We start from the raw sequence: 18628 nt of genomic DNA on the forward strand, positions 1-18628 counted from the left end.
TTCTATTAAACTCCGTAAAAAGCGTTGACGTCCTCCACGACGTATACTTTATCTCGTATTAATAAGAAATCTCCATGTGGCATTACAAAGGACCTGTAAGTCTATAAATTGCGTGGAAGCCTGTGTAATCTAACATAATCTGGCTTCGTTCCATTCCGCATTAATCCTCCTGCCGCTCAGTAGAGTTTTTATTCATGTTGTTATGGCAGGCTCTATCCGGGCTGCTTCTATATTGGAGATATTGTTCAATGCTCTATTTATGTCAACAAAGAGGCCCAAAGCATATTTCTTTTGCTCTAGAGCTCTTTCTATACTTTGGGTTAGCGAGTTAAGTATAGTCTCAATAGATCTGCCAGCTTGCTGTGGTTCTGAAAAATTAGCCAATGGAAGTTTGTCGCTAATATAGACATATAGAATCTTTTCGGGGGTCTAGGCAGATTCCTTTAGCCGCCTTTGGTATGAATATGACCTTCGCCTCTATCCAAAGGATAGGCACATAGTTAAGTCTTAAACCAGGGGCGAATTTTAACAACCAGCCGGTGTGCAAAAGTTATATTTCTCTGGATCAAAGTAGAACGTAAAAGGTCTATTAACCCTTAAAAAGGTTCATCTCTCCGTAATGATAGAAGTTCTCACTGAACACCGTCTTATTGGGCCTCACGCGGTACATCTTCCACTGTCCAACTTTTGTTAGATTAAGGTTGAAGCATCTTGGTAGTTATAAAAGAGGTTTTCACGCGAAAACCTGTGTTTTCGTCCATACAAAATCTGTCAAACGAAAACACAGTTTTCGCTGAAAACCCCTTGAAAACTTACATTCCACTCCTTATAATCGGTGGCTGATCTAGTTTAATCGATATTATTAGAAGACATTTTTTTGCCAGCCCTAAATGTCAGTTGACAATTTGTTTACATTCCATAATTGGCCTAAACGTACCCCACAAGAAACTGCTGATGGGTTCACCAATACACTCACATTTGATGTGTCAGTACATTTGATATGGCATCAAGTGAAAATTTATTTTTATATATTCACATTTATACCCTGAACAGGGTATATTAATTTTGCCACGAAGTTTGTAACACCCAGAAGGAAACGTCGGAGACCATATAAAGTGTATATATAAATAATCACCGTGACGAGCTGAGCTGATTTAGCCATGTTCGTCTGTCTGTCCGTCTGTATATACGCGAACTAGTCCCTCAGTTTTTGAGATATCGATCTGAAATTTTGCACCTGTCCTTTTCTCACAAAGAAGCTGCTCATTTGTCGGAACCGCCGATATCGGATCACTATAGCATATAGCTGCCATGTAAACTGAACGATCGGAATCAAGTGCTTGCATAGAAAACTCTTTCATTTGACGAGGTATGTTCACAATATTTGGCATGAGGTTTTGCTAGAAAAAGTAATGCAATCTCCGAAGAAATTGTTCAGATCGGATCACTATAGCATATATCTGCCATACAAACTGAACGATCGGAGTAAGTCCAACACGGAGTTGGATCCGAAAAATCTGAGATGTATAGTAAAACTTGTTGAAGGCCACATAATGGTTTGAGACTGTATGTCATCAGCAGGTGTCGGATACTTCGTTTTTATGAAAGGTACTATGGATAAAACATTTTATTTAAATCTACTGAAAAATATTTTATTACAAAGTGCCGAAAAATTTTGCGAAATAGAATACGTTAGAAGCATGCAGGATCGCCAAGATCATTTGCAAAGGAGTGGAAGGAAAACACGCAAGCTTACTACTCACACGGTCTCGAAAAGACTGCAGGACGGTTGTTGGCCCACTCACAGGTCACAACTTACTATCATCACATGAGAACCATACTAACGATGCCACATGTAGAAATGTAGAAAATGCAGAGAAGTAAATATGACAGAGATGCTGGAACACTTCAGTTTATGTCCGGCTTGGCTTAGATATCTAGGAGCTTTGTTGTGATTGGAGATAGTATCAGAATTAAATATAAAATTTCTATTAAACTCCGTAAAAAGCGTTGACGTCCTCCACGACGTATACTTTATCTCGTATTAATAAGAAATCTCCATGTGGCATTACAAAGGACCTGTAAGTCTATAAATTGCGTGGAAGCCTGTGTAATCTAACATAATCTGGCTTCGTTCCATTCCGCATTAATCCTCCTGCCGCTCAGTAGAGTTTTTATTCATGTTGTTATGGCAGGCTCTATCCGGGCTGCTTCTAGACTTTTAACGATAGCGTTATTGGAGATATTGTTCAATGCTCTATTTATGTCAACAAAGAGGCCCAAAGCATATTTCTTTTGCTCTAGAGCTCTTTCTATACTTTGGGTTAGCGAGTTAAGTATAGTCTCAATAGATCTGCCAGCTTGCTGTGGTTCTGAAAAATTAGCCAATAGAAGTTTGTCGCTAATATAGACATATAGAATCTTTTCGGGGGTCTAGGCAGATTCCTTTAGCCGCCTTTGGTATGAATATGACCTTCGCCTCTATCCAAAGGATAGGCACATAGTTAAGTCTTAAACCAGGGGCGAATTTTAACAACCAGCCGGTGTGCAAAAGTTATATTTCTCTGGATCAAAGTAGAACGTAAAAGGTCTATTAACCCTTAAAAAGGTTCATCTCTCCGTAATGATAGAAGTTCTCACTGAACACCGTCTTATTGGGCCTCACGCGGTACATCTTCCACTGTCCAACTTTTGTTAGATTAAGGTTGAAGCATCTTGGTAGTTATAAAAGAGGTTTTCACGCGAAAACCTGTGTTTTCGTCCATACAAAATCTGTCAAACGAAAACACAGTTTTCGCTGAAAACCCCTTGAAAACTTACATTCCACTCCTTATAATCGGTGGCTGATCTAGTTTAATCGATATTATTAGAAGACATTTTTTTGCCAGCTCTAAATGTCAGTTGACAATTTGTTTACATTCCATAATTGGCCTAAACGTACCCCACAAGAAACTGCTGATGGGTTCACCAATACACTCACATTTGATGTGTCAGTACATTTGATATGGCATCAAGTGAAAATTTATTTTTATATATTCACATTTATACCCTGAACAGGGTATATTAATTTTGCCACGAAGTTTGTAACACCCAGAAGGAAACGTCGGAGACCATATAAAGTGTATATATAAATAATCACCGTGACGAGCTGAGCTGATTTAGCCATGTTCGTCTGTCTGTCCGTCTGTATATACGCGAACTAGTCCCTCAGTTTTTGAGATATCGATCTGAAATTTTGCACCTGTCCTTTTCTCACAAAGAAGCTGCTCATTTGTCTGAACCGCCGATATCGGATCACTATAGCATATAGCTGCCATGTAAACTGAACGATCGGAATCAAGTGCTTGCATAGAAAACTCTTTCATTTGACGAGGTATGTTCACAATATTTGGCATGAGGTTTTGCTAGAAAAAGTAATGCAATCTCCGAAGAAATTGTTCAGATCGGATCACTATAGCATATATCTGCCATACAAACTGAACGATCGGAGTAAGTCCAACACGGAGTTGGATCCGAAAAATCTGAGATGTATAGTAAAACTTGTTGAAGGCCACATAATGGTTTGAGACTGTATGTCATCAGCAGGTGTCGGATACTTCGTTTTTATGAAAGGTACTATGGATAAAACATTTTATTTAAATCTACTGAAAAATATTTTATTACAAAGTGCCGAAAAATTTTGCGAAATAGAATACGTTAGAAGCATGCAGGATCGCCAAGATCATTTGCAAAGGAGTGGAAGGAAAACACGCAAGCTTACTACTCACACGGTCTCGAAAAGACTGCAGGACGGTTGTTGGCCCACTCACAGGTCACAACTTACTATCATCACATGAGAGCCATACTAACGATGCCACATGTAGAAATGTAGAAAATGCAGAGAAGTAAATATGACAGAGATGCTGGAACACTTCAGTTTATATTCGGCTTGGCGTAGATATCTAGGAGCTTTGTTGTTCAAGTGATTGGAGATAGTATCAGAATTAAATATCAAATTTCTATTAAACTCCGTAAAAAGCGTTGACGTCCTTCGCGACGTATACTTTATCTCGTATTAACAAGAAATCTCCATGTGGCATTATATTAATCCTCCTGCCGCTCAGTAGAGTTTTTATTGATGCTGTGAAAGCACGCTCTATCCGGGCTGCTTCTAGACTTTTAACGATAGCGTTATTGGAGATATTGTTCAATGCTCTATTTATGTCAACAAAGAGGCCCAAAGCATATTTCTTTTGCTCTAGAGCTCTTTCTATACTTTGGGTTAGCGAGTTAAGTATAGTCTCAATAGATCTGCCAGCTTGCTGTGGTTCTGAAAAATTAGCCAATGGAAGTTTGTCGCTAATATAGACATATAGAATCTTTTCGGGGGTCTAGGCAGATTCCTTTAGCCGCCTTTCTTATGAATATGACCTTCGCCTCTATCCAAAGGATAGGCACATAGTTAAGTCTTAAACCAGGGGCGAATTTTAACAACCAGCCGGTGTGCAAAAGTTATATTTCTCTGGATCAAAGTAGAACGTAAAAGGTCTATTAACCCTTAGAAAGGTTCATCTCTCCGTAATGATAGAAGTTCTCATTGAACACCGTCTTATTGGGCCTTCACTTTTGTTAGATTAAGGTTGAAGTATCTTGGTAGTTATAAAAGATGTTTTCACGCGAAAACTTGTATTTTCAGCCATACAAAATCTGTCAAACGAAAACATAGTTTTCGCTGAAAACCCCTTGAAAACTTAGATTCCACTCATTATAATCGGTGCCTGCTCTAGTTTAATCGATATTATTAGAAGATATATTTTGCCAGCCCTAAATGTCAGTTGACAATTTGTTTACATTCCATAATTGGCCTAAACGTACCCTACAAGAAACTGCTGATGGGTTCACCAATACACTCACATTTGATATGTCAGTACTGTTAATTTACATTTGCCATTTGGAATTCAGAACTATCCCCTGATTGGAGAAGGACGTACGCAGAGCTATTGAGAGGAGGAAATGGCATCAAGTGAAATTTCATTTTTATATATTCATATTTTATTATATTTTTTGTTGCATTCTTTTTTATACTTAAGTATATTATTATAACTAATTTTGATTAAAAGTTTGAAATTTATTAAATAAATAAAAATTATATTATCTACTGCAGCTATGACGGATTTATGGTCACCAATGACTCAGAAAAAACAAAACAAACAAACAAAAAGAAAACAAGGCTCTTAAGAAAATGATAGAAACTTTGTTCTGCGCGTTGACAAAATTTTTTCAGCTATGATGACCGTCACTGTTTTTGTAGGGTACATAACAAATGTAAACAAATAGATGTGTGAACTGTCAATGGAAACTCATCGAAAACACACAATGTCGGTCAGAACGACTTTGGTTCCACAATCCACAAATTGTGTTTTCAAAAGGATTTCAGTTCGGTGCGAACATAGTAATACCAGAGAATGTAAAATAAAGAGAAGGTCCAACTACGGACCAGCGTGTGAATTGTCAAAACCTAACAAAATGCGATGAGCGTGTTTCACCACAGTCGGCTAGGAAGGAGAAATTTTAACAGTGACGAGTGAACAGAGCTGAGCATTGAATAAAAATTATGCTCAGAGACTTGCGTTGATTTTACAGCCGCATGTTACTCTTTTGGCTTATATTTTTATACGCGTATGTGCAATCATATTTATTGATATGAATATCATTTTGCGAATTTTTATGAAAACATGCAAAACTGATAACATTCTAATTAAATTATGTAAATTTAAAAATATATATAGTCAATTTGGGAATTTAATGATTTTATTTAGTTTTTACATAATATACTTTCCTAATAGAGATTAAATTTATTACAATATATGTATATGTACATATGTACATCTTTTATCATAATAATCTTATATATAATTATATGTATATCTGCACAAGCACATTTGAAAGAAAAATTTCAGAAATTCAAATCATAATTTTATCATATCCCTACAAGAAACTGCTGATGGGTTCACCAACACACTCACATTTGATATGTCAGTACTGACGGACAGTTTACTTGTCAGCTGACCGTCACTGTTATTTTGTAAACAGAGACATTTTCGAATTATATTGCTTACATGTGTAAGCATGAAAAACCATATCAAAAAGGGACGCATAAAATTCCACATACGTTTCTCAACAACTGCGCAAAACAATTTTACTGTTCTTCTTGCCACAAACGAAAAGTGTTGCACGCTTCTGTGCAAAACTCTTTTGGGTTTTTTGTTAAAAATATAAAATTTTATGAAAGAGAGGTGTTTTCAAATATAATATAAATACATACGTCAGTTAAATAAGTTTCAAATAAAAGTATATATTTAGTTAATTTACATTTGCATTTTTAAATTCAGAACTATTCACTGATTGGAGAAAGACGAAAGAAGAGTTATTGAGAGGAGGAGATGGCATCAAGTGAAAATTTATTTTTATATTTTCATATTTAATTATTTAATTATATTTTTTGTTGTATTCCTTTTTATATTTAGGTATATTATTATAACTAATTTTGGTTAAAAGTTTGAAATTTATTAAAGAAATAAAAATTATATTATCTACTGCGCAAAATAATTTTTCACTTCTGATAGCGTTTCAGTCATAACTGACAATTTTCAGCTTTGACAGATTTATGGTCAGCAATGACTCAGAAAAAGACATGAGAGTCAGCAGTGTAGATATACCTATAGTGAATCAATTCCGAATACCCATGTGTTAAAGAGAGATGCAAACTGACACACATACGTTTGTTTACATCAGTTTTTGCACAAGGCTCTTAAGAAAATGATAGAAACTTTGTTCTGCGCGCTGACAAAATTTTTTCAGCAATGACTGTCATATTACCCATCAGATGACCGTCACTGTTCTTGTAGGGATATCAACACAATATATGTGCGCGCCATGATTTATATGTACACACATATACATATGTATGTATAAATGACATTGCCGAACAAATAATGTATACACAAACCAACTTACATAAGTATGTCTATGCGTACATATGTATGTATATATGTCACCCGCAAAAACTACAAACATTGTTCTACAAAAACAATAATCGTCACAAGTCAATAGTCAGCCAAATAGCCGAATCCCAAATTTATAGTAAATCACACAACAACAAAATTTTCATTCATGAACGCAGGCGTACTTTCAATAAGCAACCTCGCTTCATTCATAAAAAGAGACACCCTCTCATCTCCCCGAGCATGCGTTTGCCAACAAGCATCTTTTCGCGACGATGGCAAAAGCTAAAAATCATAAATTGAACAAATTTCTGAAATTCCCTCTAGCAGAGAAAAGTTGCAACCACGCAAGCTCACAAAACACAGAAAAAATTGACAAAACTGGCAACAAAGCTTTTGTCGATTTAAAATATTTTACAATTTTAAAATATTTTTCCGTGTCTCACAAAAATCTGCGTCAATATGTATGCATGCTCATACAGAAACATATTTGTACATATTTACGATAGTTTGTAGGCAAAGCTGTTAGAGCGGCAAGAAGCGGTGGCAATCGGCGGCCGTTCGTTATTTTTTTTCGGCATAGTTCGGATTTTCTACCAACAACACAATGTTTTGACGCTTTGTCGTCGCGTCAGTCCTTCGACACAGTGACTCTTTGACAAGAAAATAAAAAACGTGAGCTTCGGCCATTGGTTGTCCAGGGCAACGGGGATTTCCCATGAAACAATGAGTGTACATATTTACATATGTTGCATGTAGACAAATTAATAATTATAATGGGTACTTTCATATTTGTTTACATGCACACATAATTATACATATAAAATGTATACGAATATTTGCGACCGCTTGGTCTTTTCTTATGGGGTTATGTCAAGCAAGAGGTGTACAAAATCAAACCCAGAAATCTGACTGAACTGAAGCAGTCCATTAAATAGATAATTGAGGCAATCCCGAATTATGTGTCGCATATGCGTGGTTGAGTATGGAAGATAATTAATTGTTTAAATAAAATAAAATTTTCTATACAATAACAGAAGTGAATGTAATGCATTGACTAAAAAGAAACTTATTACGGTTTAATTTTGTAGCACGATTCGTTAGCCACCCTGTATAGGAAGAATATCTTCAAATTATATCCAAAGTCGTTTGCGCATTGTAAATATACGAATCTATAAGCGTACATTTCTTAACATTGAAATTAGCATTATTTTTCACAATTAACATTGAAAATGCTCAATTCCGCTATTTTTCAGTCATCTGAAGTTAATTGTGGACATTTGGTGAAACACGCTCATCGTTTTCAGTACCCCTTCCAAATTTGGTGAAACACGCTCATCTTTTTCAGTTCCCCTGCGAAGCATGAAATATTTTGCTAATGGCCGCACTGTGAACCTTCTCTATGATATACGTTCTCTGGTAATACCTTCTATGAACCAGACACAGTGGCTGGAATTGTTATTTACCGACTCAACATATTTATGGCAGCCTCAAGGCGCTTTGTAGATATGCGATGGTCTTTGGATAGCAACGAATCTGTCCAAGTGGAGTCATTCGTGAAATTTGATTGAATGAAAGCCCTATAAATTTTCTAATTATTTGTTAACAATTTTGCGACTTTTTAGGAGTTAACTCAAAAATATTGAACCGAAGACAGTTCTACTCAATTTTACGGCAAATAATAAAGATTTCGCTGAAAGGTTTTGAAAGAACTCAAATCACAGATTGAAACGTTGTGGAAGGTATTTGCAAATGAATTCAATGCATGTACAATACTGTAGTAAATAAAAGTATTTAAACAGCACATCAGAAACTTTAAACGGATTTGAATTATCCCTGAAAAGCAGCACTTATGTTTGTTGAAGACGTTTTAAATTTTTTGAAATAAAATATTTACATAATAGTGGAAAACAAATGTCATTTGCTTCAAACAGCACATAGACTTCGAAATAAATAAAATCACGTGGCTTGCAGAATATCTTAATAGAAATCATTCGGTTTGTAAAAACAAAATCACATCAAATATATTAATTAAACTAAGTGAGGACAAACCTTCAAAATAAATTATTATGATACTAAACTTAATTGTTATCCATTCACGATTTCGTCGAATAATAAGTGTTGAATGCTTTCGCAACATTTTTTAGTATAGTACAGTTTTGCCAACACCTACATATGTATTGGTATTTCTCCGGCTTTGATTTTTGCAAGTTGCAAGAGTATAAAATGTTCGGTTACACCCGAACTTAGTCCTTCCTTGTTTTTAGGCAGTTTTTTTTTTGAATAACTAACACTGTAAGGGTGTGGGGGATGTAAATGTAAAATCGCTGTTAAAAATGTTATTTTATGTATTTTTCAATGCTGAATAATGAAAAAATACAAACAAAAAATTGTGTCCACAAAATAAAATTAGTCTACACCACCCTTAACATTTAGGGGTATGAAAAATAGAAGTTGATCGATTCTCAGACCTACCCAAAATTTTATCAAAATCGGTCCAGCCGTTTCGGAAGAGTTTGGCATCAAACACCGTGACACAAAATTATTATATATTAAAAATGAAGGTGCATAAGCGAAGAAACACGTACGCAATAGGGTAGTAGTAAATATATGTAGCGCATAATTTAATTTTATGTTATATTAAGTTCAATATGTACATATATGAGGTATAATTACTGGGTTGTAAATGGGGTATCCAGCTATCTGCGTTCGCGCCGAGCACCCCGGGCAAGGTGAACAACTTTGAGTGAGATGCGGTAACTGACCCGTAGGGAACTCAGGGTCACGGTTTAGAGAGAGAGAAAGAGCCGTGGTGGGGTCACTCCGAGGTAATCAGTTTAATCCTTCGATTCGGGACCTATGGAAGGGCCAAGTGCATAGGGATCTTTCTGCACTTGGGATGTACAGCTGGCATGACCTCGCAAGGGATAGAGGCAACTGGCGAAGTTATCTTATCTCGACCCAGACCGACCCACGCTTGTGGTGCCAAAGAAGAAGTTTAATATATATTTTAGGGTCACCACAGATGTAGCAGTGAAAAATTTAAACACATAAGTATACTCTACAAACCACATAATAAAAATTCATTATAAACAATAATGTAATTTTTAAACCCTGTTTTCACAACTTTACTGCATAACAAAGGAAAGTAAAATTATTTATTACAAAATATTAGTGTTTCATAGAAACCCCCAATTCCAACTAACTTCGGCTAATTGATCTAAGATTATTTAGGACAATTTGAATGGTGCGGCTAGTTTTTTTCTCACAGTACTTTTGCAAAATCATGCATATATAGTTCCAGCGTGTTGAGAGCGAATTTGTCGCTGGTGCCGTGGAAATAACGGTGCACAAATGCACTCACATAATAAAGAAATCAATGACAATTAGATGATTTTAAACGAATAGTGACAATTTAAATATGGAATACCTGAAAAATTTCCATTGCGAGAGTTGTTGTTACATGGACAAAAACTTTTTTACTTTGAACGGCGCAGTTTTGTCATAAAACAGCGAAGCCCGGGGTTCTGTGTGAGAATACTCTTAAACATAGGGGATTCATGGCAGCCTTTTCGCCTTTCTAACCTCAGACTTATACCATAGATAGCAAGCCTCGCCTTATACAATGTTCAATCTACGGTTTCTACGGGCCTTATTGAACAGTATTTTGCTTGAAGATCTTATTTCCGATAACTGTGGCGTCCACCAAGGGGATTTTCCCTATTCTTTCTGAGTTTTCAGGGGACAAGATTTTTCAAGAGCAGACCTACATACAGAACTAAAGACATCGACTCACTCATAAATCGCGTTAGCAGATAATATTAAGCTTTGACTTGGAGCGACCGGAGGATGTGATGAAAGAAGAAATGGTCATCAACAACTCTCCATTCATAGGCTACGGGAGCTATTTCCCTTAATGCCAAAATGAGGTCAAGAACTTCTTCCCTGCTTGCAGGTCGAAAGTGGGGCGTTCTCACCTGTTTCTAATAAATAGATCTTTACTCCTAATAGACTCATAAAGTGACTAACCTCTAGCGTTTTTGTCCGAACTTTCTTTCGCTGCGCTGCGCATCACGTACTCATTGCTGAAATTAGGTAATAGGAAAACATTTAGTTAATTTCGGACCAGCAAAAAAATTCTGAGATTCAGCTGCCACTCAGCCACGGTTCTCGGTTTAGGAGGACATGAGCTCCGTGCCTTCCGAGACAAAGCAAACTATTTGAGGATGCCGCCTTCGTGTGCTGGAGATGAATCTTAAGGATATTCATCCTCCAAACATCTCTGCAGAAGCGAGATCTACTAGATCTAGCAAGACCTACAACATTGCAAATTAATTATGAAATTTTTTCAGAATAGTGCTGTAAGTGGACATATTACAGAAACAGTTTTCACATTAACAACTCAGGTTTGGCTTGGTAGTACTGACCGGCTGTCATGCGATATTTAGGCCTGCTAGTCCTTAGTAGTGCCAGATGCCGGTTCGTTTAACTTGAGCTGAAGTATTCGCCAGACAGAACGTCAACGCTTTTTGCAAACTTTAAAAGTGACTTGGTATCCAATTTAAATACTTCATCTAGTCACGTGAACTGTGAAGCTCCTAGATATCTAAGACGAGTTCTGGATAATGCTAGACCAAAGCATAGGAAGTGTTCCCGCGTCTCTCTCATGCCTATTTTCCTCCACTTTCTGCATGTATCATCGATACTTATGCCCATCCGGCTCGCATGTAATGCTAGAAGGTTATGACCTGTCACTAGGCAAACAACTCTCCTGCAGTTCTTTCGAGACCGTGTGAGTAAAAAGCAATAGTGTTTTTCTTCGAGGCTCTTTCACATGTTATTGGCGATCCATCTGTCAGCTCTTTCGAAACTTTCATTGTATATCGTTTTTAGTTATTACCGTATTTCCTGTACTGTTCTTTTGGCAATCTCATCAGCTATTTCGCTCCAGGAATTCCTTTGTGACCTGAAACCCAGTATTAAAGTTAACCCAAAACGATGGCAGTCAAATTACACAGTCTGTATTGTCTGCCAAAAATGTTGAACATAGTATGGGTTACTATATATCCCACGACAAAAGCCGTGGAATTCGCTGACTCAACCCACTCTCAGCGACAACGACAAGTAGCTACAGATAGAGCAGCGACAGAAGCGTAGGATAAGCTATAACTAGAAGTGAAATGTTAGTTTAGTTCTAATCAGACTCAATAAAGAACAGAAATGGACTACAAAATAATTTATATGCCCGCTTTCTACAAGGCCGTAATTTGATGTGAGATTATTGCCTTAATTGCCGGCTGGTTATAAACGTACAGTGGCTCACAGCTTATTTCGTGGCTCATTTTTTTAAAAAGAAAATGGGTTGTATTTTTATTATATGTATTATTTTTGAATAAACTTAAATGTACATGAAATATAAATTGTATTGAATTGCAAGCACAGACAAAAGCTATCAAAATAATTTTTCCGACATAGAAAACTTACAACTAAAACAAAATACTAAGCAAAACGACCACACAGCTTATTTCGTGTGTGGACTTTTACCGGTATTGGCGGCATTACGACGATCAACGAGAATAGACAATTTAAGTTGAATGGTACATTACGTTATTTCTTAATGCAATTTGTACATTGAAAGTGGACGAACGAGACGGACGTACATCTATTGAAAAGCACGATTTAGTGATTATGCATTACAAAAATGGAAAATCACAGAACTTTACGCCAAGCTGATTTTCATGCTCGGACAGCTCGAAACGAACCGTTTCTTAGTAAGCTTAAAAGAAAATTTAGAGTGAAATCGTCTGGAGTAAGTCCAACACGGAGTTGGATCCTGATCTGAGATGTATAGTAAAACTTGTTGAAGGCCACATAATGGTTTGAGACTGTATGTCATCAGCAGGTGTCGGATAATTCGTTTTCATGGAAGGTACTATGGATAAAACATTTTATTTAAATCTACTGAAAAATATTTTATTACAAAGTGCCGAAAAATTTTGCGAAATAGAATACGTTAGAAGCATGCAGGATCGCCAAGATCATTTGCAAAGGAGTGGAAGGAAAACACGCAAGCTTACTACTCACACGGTCTCGAAAAAACTGCAGGACGGTTGTTGGCCCACTCACAGGTCACAACTTACTATCATCACATGAGAACCATATTAACGATGCCACATGTAGAAATGTAGAAAATGCAGAGAAGTAAATATGACAGAGATGCTGGAACACTTCAGTTTATGTCCGGCTTGGCTTAGATATCTAGGAGCTTTGTTGTGATTGGAGATAGTATCAGAATTAAATATAAAATTTCTATTAAACTCCGTAAAAAGCGTTGACGTCCTCCACGACGTATACTTTATCTCGTATTAATAAGAAATCTCCATGTGGCATTACAAAGGACCTGTAAGTCTATAAATTGCGTGGAAGCCAGTGTAATCTAACATAATCTGGCTTCGTTCCATTCCACATTAATCCTCCTGCCGCTCAGTAGAGTTTTTATTCATGTTGTGATGGCAGGCTCTATCCGGGCTGCTTCTAGACTTTTAACGATAGCGTTATTGGAGATATTGTTCAATGCTCCATTTAATATGTGAACAAAGAGGCCCAAAGCATATTTTTTTTGCTCTAGAGCTCTTTCTATACTTTGGGTTAGCGAGTTAAGTACAGTCTCAATAGATCTACCAGTTTGCTGTGCTTCTGAAAAATTAGCCAATGGAAGTTTGTCTCTAATATAGACATATAGAATCTTTTCGGGGGTCTAGGGAGATTCCTTAAGCCGCCTCTGGTATGAATATGACCCTCGCCTCTATCCAAAGGATAGGCACATAGTTAAGTCTTAAACCAGGGGATTTAAAAAGTATTTTGTTCTTCGTTATGATATTGGAGGGGTCGTACTCAACGATATTCCTTACAGGTTGGAAGTTAGTAGCATCCGTACCCTATTGAAATTGTGTGTTGGCTAATCTTCCGGTGATTCATCACTGTGTCCGGTTCAATCTTCACATTTTTTGCTCTTCCACGACTCCCTCTTGGTTTAACGAATTTCTTTTTTATTTAGTACATATTTTTATTCCTTCCAACAGGACTCTTCATCGACCAACTTGGCCATTTTGAAGAGTTTTTTAACACTACGCATAAGTGATTTGAGCTTCTTGTTCCACCAAGGTGGCCTCGATTCACGCTTTGCATATACTGGATGGAACCATATTAAAACAATACTCTGACACGTCAACTTCAAATGGCTTGTAAACGAAGAGTTAATTGACAGAATGACTTGTCACTTCGCATGTGTTCTGACAGATGTACCAGCTTAAGAAAAAAAGATACTATTAAGTTACGAATATAACATCATTCTTGCTTCTTTTTTTGCAGAAACGAATTCGATGATTCGAATCTCGAAACTTTTCTCGCAACAATTCAGTTGTTGCACGTGCTGTGTGGCACGTAGCTCCGTCTTGTTAAAACCAGATGTACTCTCAAGATCAACTTCTTCCAATTGCGGCCATAAAAAGTTATTTACTATCGCTACGGACCGATGATTCCACCAGACCCAAAACCACACCAAACTGTCAATTTAGGTGAATTTAATGGTTGTTCATGAATAATTTGTGGATTTCTTCGCACCAGAATCGATGAGTTTTATTTATTTACCGCACCATTAACCACAACCATAACGACCATAAAATAGCAAAATCGCACGAAAAGTTGCAATTGGAGAATGACTATTTTGATAATAAAATTGAATGAATTGTAAACGTTCCTCTTGCGTATATCTTTCCACGATGATATTGTAAACATTACCGAATACAAAGAAAACAAGTAAGGAAACGGCTAAGTTCGGATGTAACCGAACATTTTATACTCTCGCAAAGTTAAATGGTATCTTCGTTTGAGACTTCTTTATATATTTTTATAATTAGAAGTAGGAACTCTTGCCTTAGTTATTTACTTTTCCTTCACAGTGATAATAATTAGAGCAATTTGTAAACTAAATTTACTCAAATTATGAGAAATCGTTCTTGTGTTTATTGTATACGCTTATAATTGATTTTATATAGAATGCATTACAACTGTATTGAGAAGTATGAAAGAAATCGTTTTTGGACAATGAATAACATTTTTTATTTATTATATCGATATTATTATACATGTTTAGCTTAAAAATAATAAATATTAACAACTTTAAAAATGATATGATATTATTATATTAATTTGTATATAATATTTACAATACTAAACATAAATTTTTGTAGAGATTCTTATACATATATCCAAATTATATTTCTTTTTCCTTTTACTATTTAATTTCTATCATATATTTATACAATAATGTCATATATAATAACAAATTATATATATAATTTTAATTTTCTTAATTAGATTATTTACATATTTTTCATTAAATTGTCTTAAAAACTACTGTCAAAATTCCTATACCATTCCAATTCGATTATATTTGGAAAAAAAATGAAGAACTATTGCTATAAGTCTGAAAACTTTAGTTCGAAATAGAGACACAAATACTGTCATGATAGCTGTGTACTATCTCAAAAGTAATTGCATTTACTCGAGAAGGATCCATGTTTGAAAATGCCCAATCAATTTGTGTACCGACAGGTGTAGTTGAATATTCTGCACCAAGCAAGGAACTAAAGTTTTTTTCTTGGAGCAGATTTCTTATTGCAGTCCCTGTAGACATTAAACAAATGTTAAAATCTCCAACAATTAGCATATTTTGATTGCCTAACTCAGAAGTAAGGACTTCCTGAAGTTATACAATTAATTGTCTGACAGAGAAAGCTGAATTTCTATATAGAACCAGAATATTAATATTGAAACATTTAAACAAAACCGCTTCTAAAACTTTGCGGCCTGAATAAATTTTCTTTACAGCCTTTGATTCTATAGAGCAAGCAATACTAACTTTGCATATATTATAATGCCCCGTTTATTTCTGTTGGTTGTTTCCGTGCTATCTATCCTCAGCTCATTAATCGGAGTAAATCCTGGTATATCAAAACTTTCGCAAGGATAACTCCAAGTTTCTACAAAACATAAAATATCTGAAGATAGCATCAAACAGTCGCTTTTTATATCATTAATGTGAGCGTGAAGACTGTGAACATTATGGAATAAAATTTGATGTCCTGATGTTCGGGAAATCATAAAATTGAAACTTGTTGTCAAAGCTTTATTTGTGTTCAATTCCCTCAGTCCCCTACATACAGGATCCGAATCAGAAAATTTGTTAGGAGGAATAAAATTTCCTATGATGAATAGACCTTCTGCAAAAGTAGCTCGACTACAAGCGACATATATTGAAGCTCTAGGCATTCTGGGTCGAGTATGAACTACAACTTTATTATATGTGGCACCCTGACTTTTATGAATAGTTACTCCCTCAGCCGGAACAACTGGAAACTGATTTCTTTCAATTAAAATTTGTTCATTTCTTTTATATTGAAAAGATTTTAGAACTTTTTCAATTGGTGTCCAAGAACTTTCTAGAGGATGAGGCTTTTTTGATCGTGCTATCAAACCAACAGAAGGTTCCAAAAATTTAATCCACAGAATTGTTGGAAAATAACAATGGAAATCAATTTGCATAAGTTGTCCAGCTGCCCCATTAACCAAGACATCACATGTGTTTATGTTCCTGGAATCATATATTTGGCGGAGGTTTTTAGTGTCAATTCATAGGGTAGTCCCTGCGTTTCAGAAGTTTTGAAAAGTTTAACTCTTTCCAAAATATTCTCATTTTCATTTATACCAATTCCTTTAACTGAGTCTTTTGCAGTTGAAAGGAAAGCTTCTGTTGGGATTCGACTGAGCTCAAGGGCATTGAAATTATTTGTCTCTTCATTGGACCAAAATAAATGTATGGCAACATCGGGAACTTCTTCGAAATTAACTACTCGAGTTTCAATGAGTGATATCTCCTCATTTGGCATAGTACCAGATGCCATATGTTTTAATGCAATTGCAAAGGCCTGATCCTCCCGTTGTCTCATTATCTTTGTTAATTCAAAGTATTTAAATAACTCCCGCAAAGGGGAACCAACTAAAGTGCTGTATGCATCATTGGGATTAGGAGAGAATATCCACCTATCTCCAACAGGTGAGAGTTGCTTCAAATCACCAAACACTATGATCGGTATACCACCGAAGGGGCTGTCTGTTTTGAAAATTTGTTTTAATCTCGCATCAACAGAGCTAAACATACGAGCACCTACCATCGATATTTCATCAATTATGATTAATTTTAAACCGATAAGTCTGGAATACAATGAATTAACTGTGTCATTGCTAAGTGGCCTCAACTCTCTATTCAACTGATTAACAGGTAAAGAGGATATTGAATGAAGGGTCATTCCACCTATTCCGAATGCTGCTTTACCCGTAGGTGCGCAAAGAAGAACTTTTAAGGAACTTGGATTGGATCCAGGTGTAGAATTGTAACGATGGTTAAGAGCTTGATATATTGCAGATATCAAACGACTCTTTCCTACATCTGCACCACCGCCAATGAACTCATAAAATGGGAGATTTGTTTTTAGGTGGTCCATCAAATGTGTCAAATAGGTTCTTTGCTGAGTATTTAGACTTTGAACTAAAGAAAATAATTCCTCAACTGCAATTAAAGGGGTAGTTTAATAAGTCTAATATTGCCATTATCTGTTGAATCTTCGCCATGCAAGTCCAGCAAGTTTATATTTGGGTTTATTTGTGGAAGTGCCAACATTCTGAACTCATTTTCCAAGATAGGTAGTTCATTTTGAGCACCTTCGTCCAAGTCTATTTCATTATAAAGACTTTGTAGAACATTTTCAAGTTCTCTTTGCTCAAAAACATCATATTTTCTTTGATTTTCCTCAATTATATAATAATACGATGTGTTATGCAAGCCTGCTCATTATCGTTTTCAATGAGATCTTGCTGTTCATTCCGCCAAGGATAGTAAAGCATTAACATTGCGCGCAAATATTCCACTCTGGCCAAATCTGGGTTAAACCTTCTATACCGAATAATACAAGATTTGGTACGTTTTTTCACAAAACCGCTACCGTCTTTAAGAGGCATGACAACCCCGCTTTCTGGTAAATTATCGTCTTCCCTCTCTTCTTCTTCATTAACACTATCTTGTGCTCTTCTACTAGATTTAAAATATTTATACCTAGATGCAAAATCAGCTAAACAAAGAGTTTCTAACTGATCGAATCTTTGAACATAACGGCCTAAAATACCGGCTACGTATATTTCAGTCGAACCTGAAGGAAGGTTCCGAAGTTCCGCTAAAGGTTTTATCATTCGAACACGTTCCTAAGGTCGAGAGGTATTTATAAATATTTCTGCTTTACTTGCTTCCGAAAGATGGAGCCCAATGCAGCAATATCCTGCTTCTTGTGCAGATATTTCTGTGCCTGATATAAATTTGTGACCTATATGTTTAAGTTTTTGCTTAATAGTATAATTTCCAGCATTTACCGAACAATAAGAGCCTACAAATTCCCCTGTTAGAGATAATTAATTATATATGAACAGCAAGCATATGCATCCAGTATATATTGGATATCCATATTTGCTCTATGGAGTTCCAAAATCAGAGGATTATAAGTGTTTATAAAACGATCCTGTAATTTTCTTTT

General features: G+C 35.9%; 1 long non-coding RNA gene across 1 annotated transcript in view; it reads left to right on the forward strand.

Annotated features, from left to right (window-relative positions):
- Window positions 1–14899, forward strand: part of LOC138856177 (uncharacterized) — a 33688-nt gene extending 18789 nt beyond the window's left edge. Inside the window, exon 5 of the long non-coding RNA XR_011395234.1 lies at window positions 14355–14899. This is a non-coding gene — a long non-coding RNA (uncharacterized lncRNA). The remainder of the gene's footprint in view (window positions 1–14354) is intronic.
- Window positions 14900–18628: the final 3729 nt, after the last annotated feature.

This window comes from Bactrocera oleae, chromosome 3, assembly GCF_042242935.1.
Source record: "Bactrocera oleae isolate idBacOlea1 chromosome 3, idBacOlea1, whole genome shotgun sequence".
In the NCBI taxonomy this organism is placed as follows: Eukaryota; Metazoa; Arthropoda; class Insecta; order Diptera; family Tephritidae; genus Bactrocera; species Bactrocera oleae.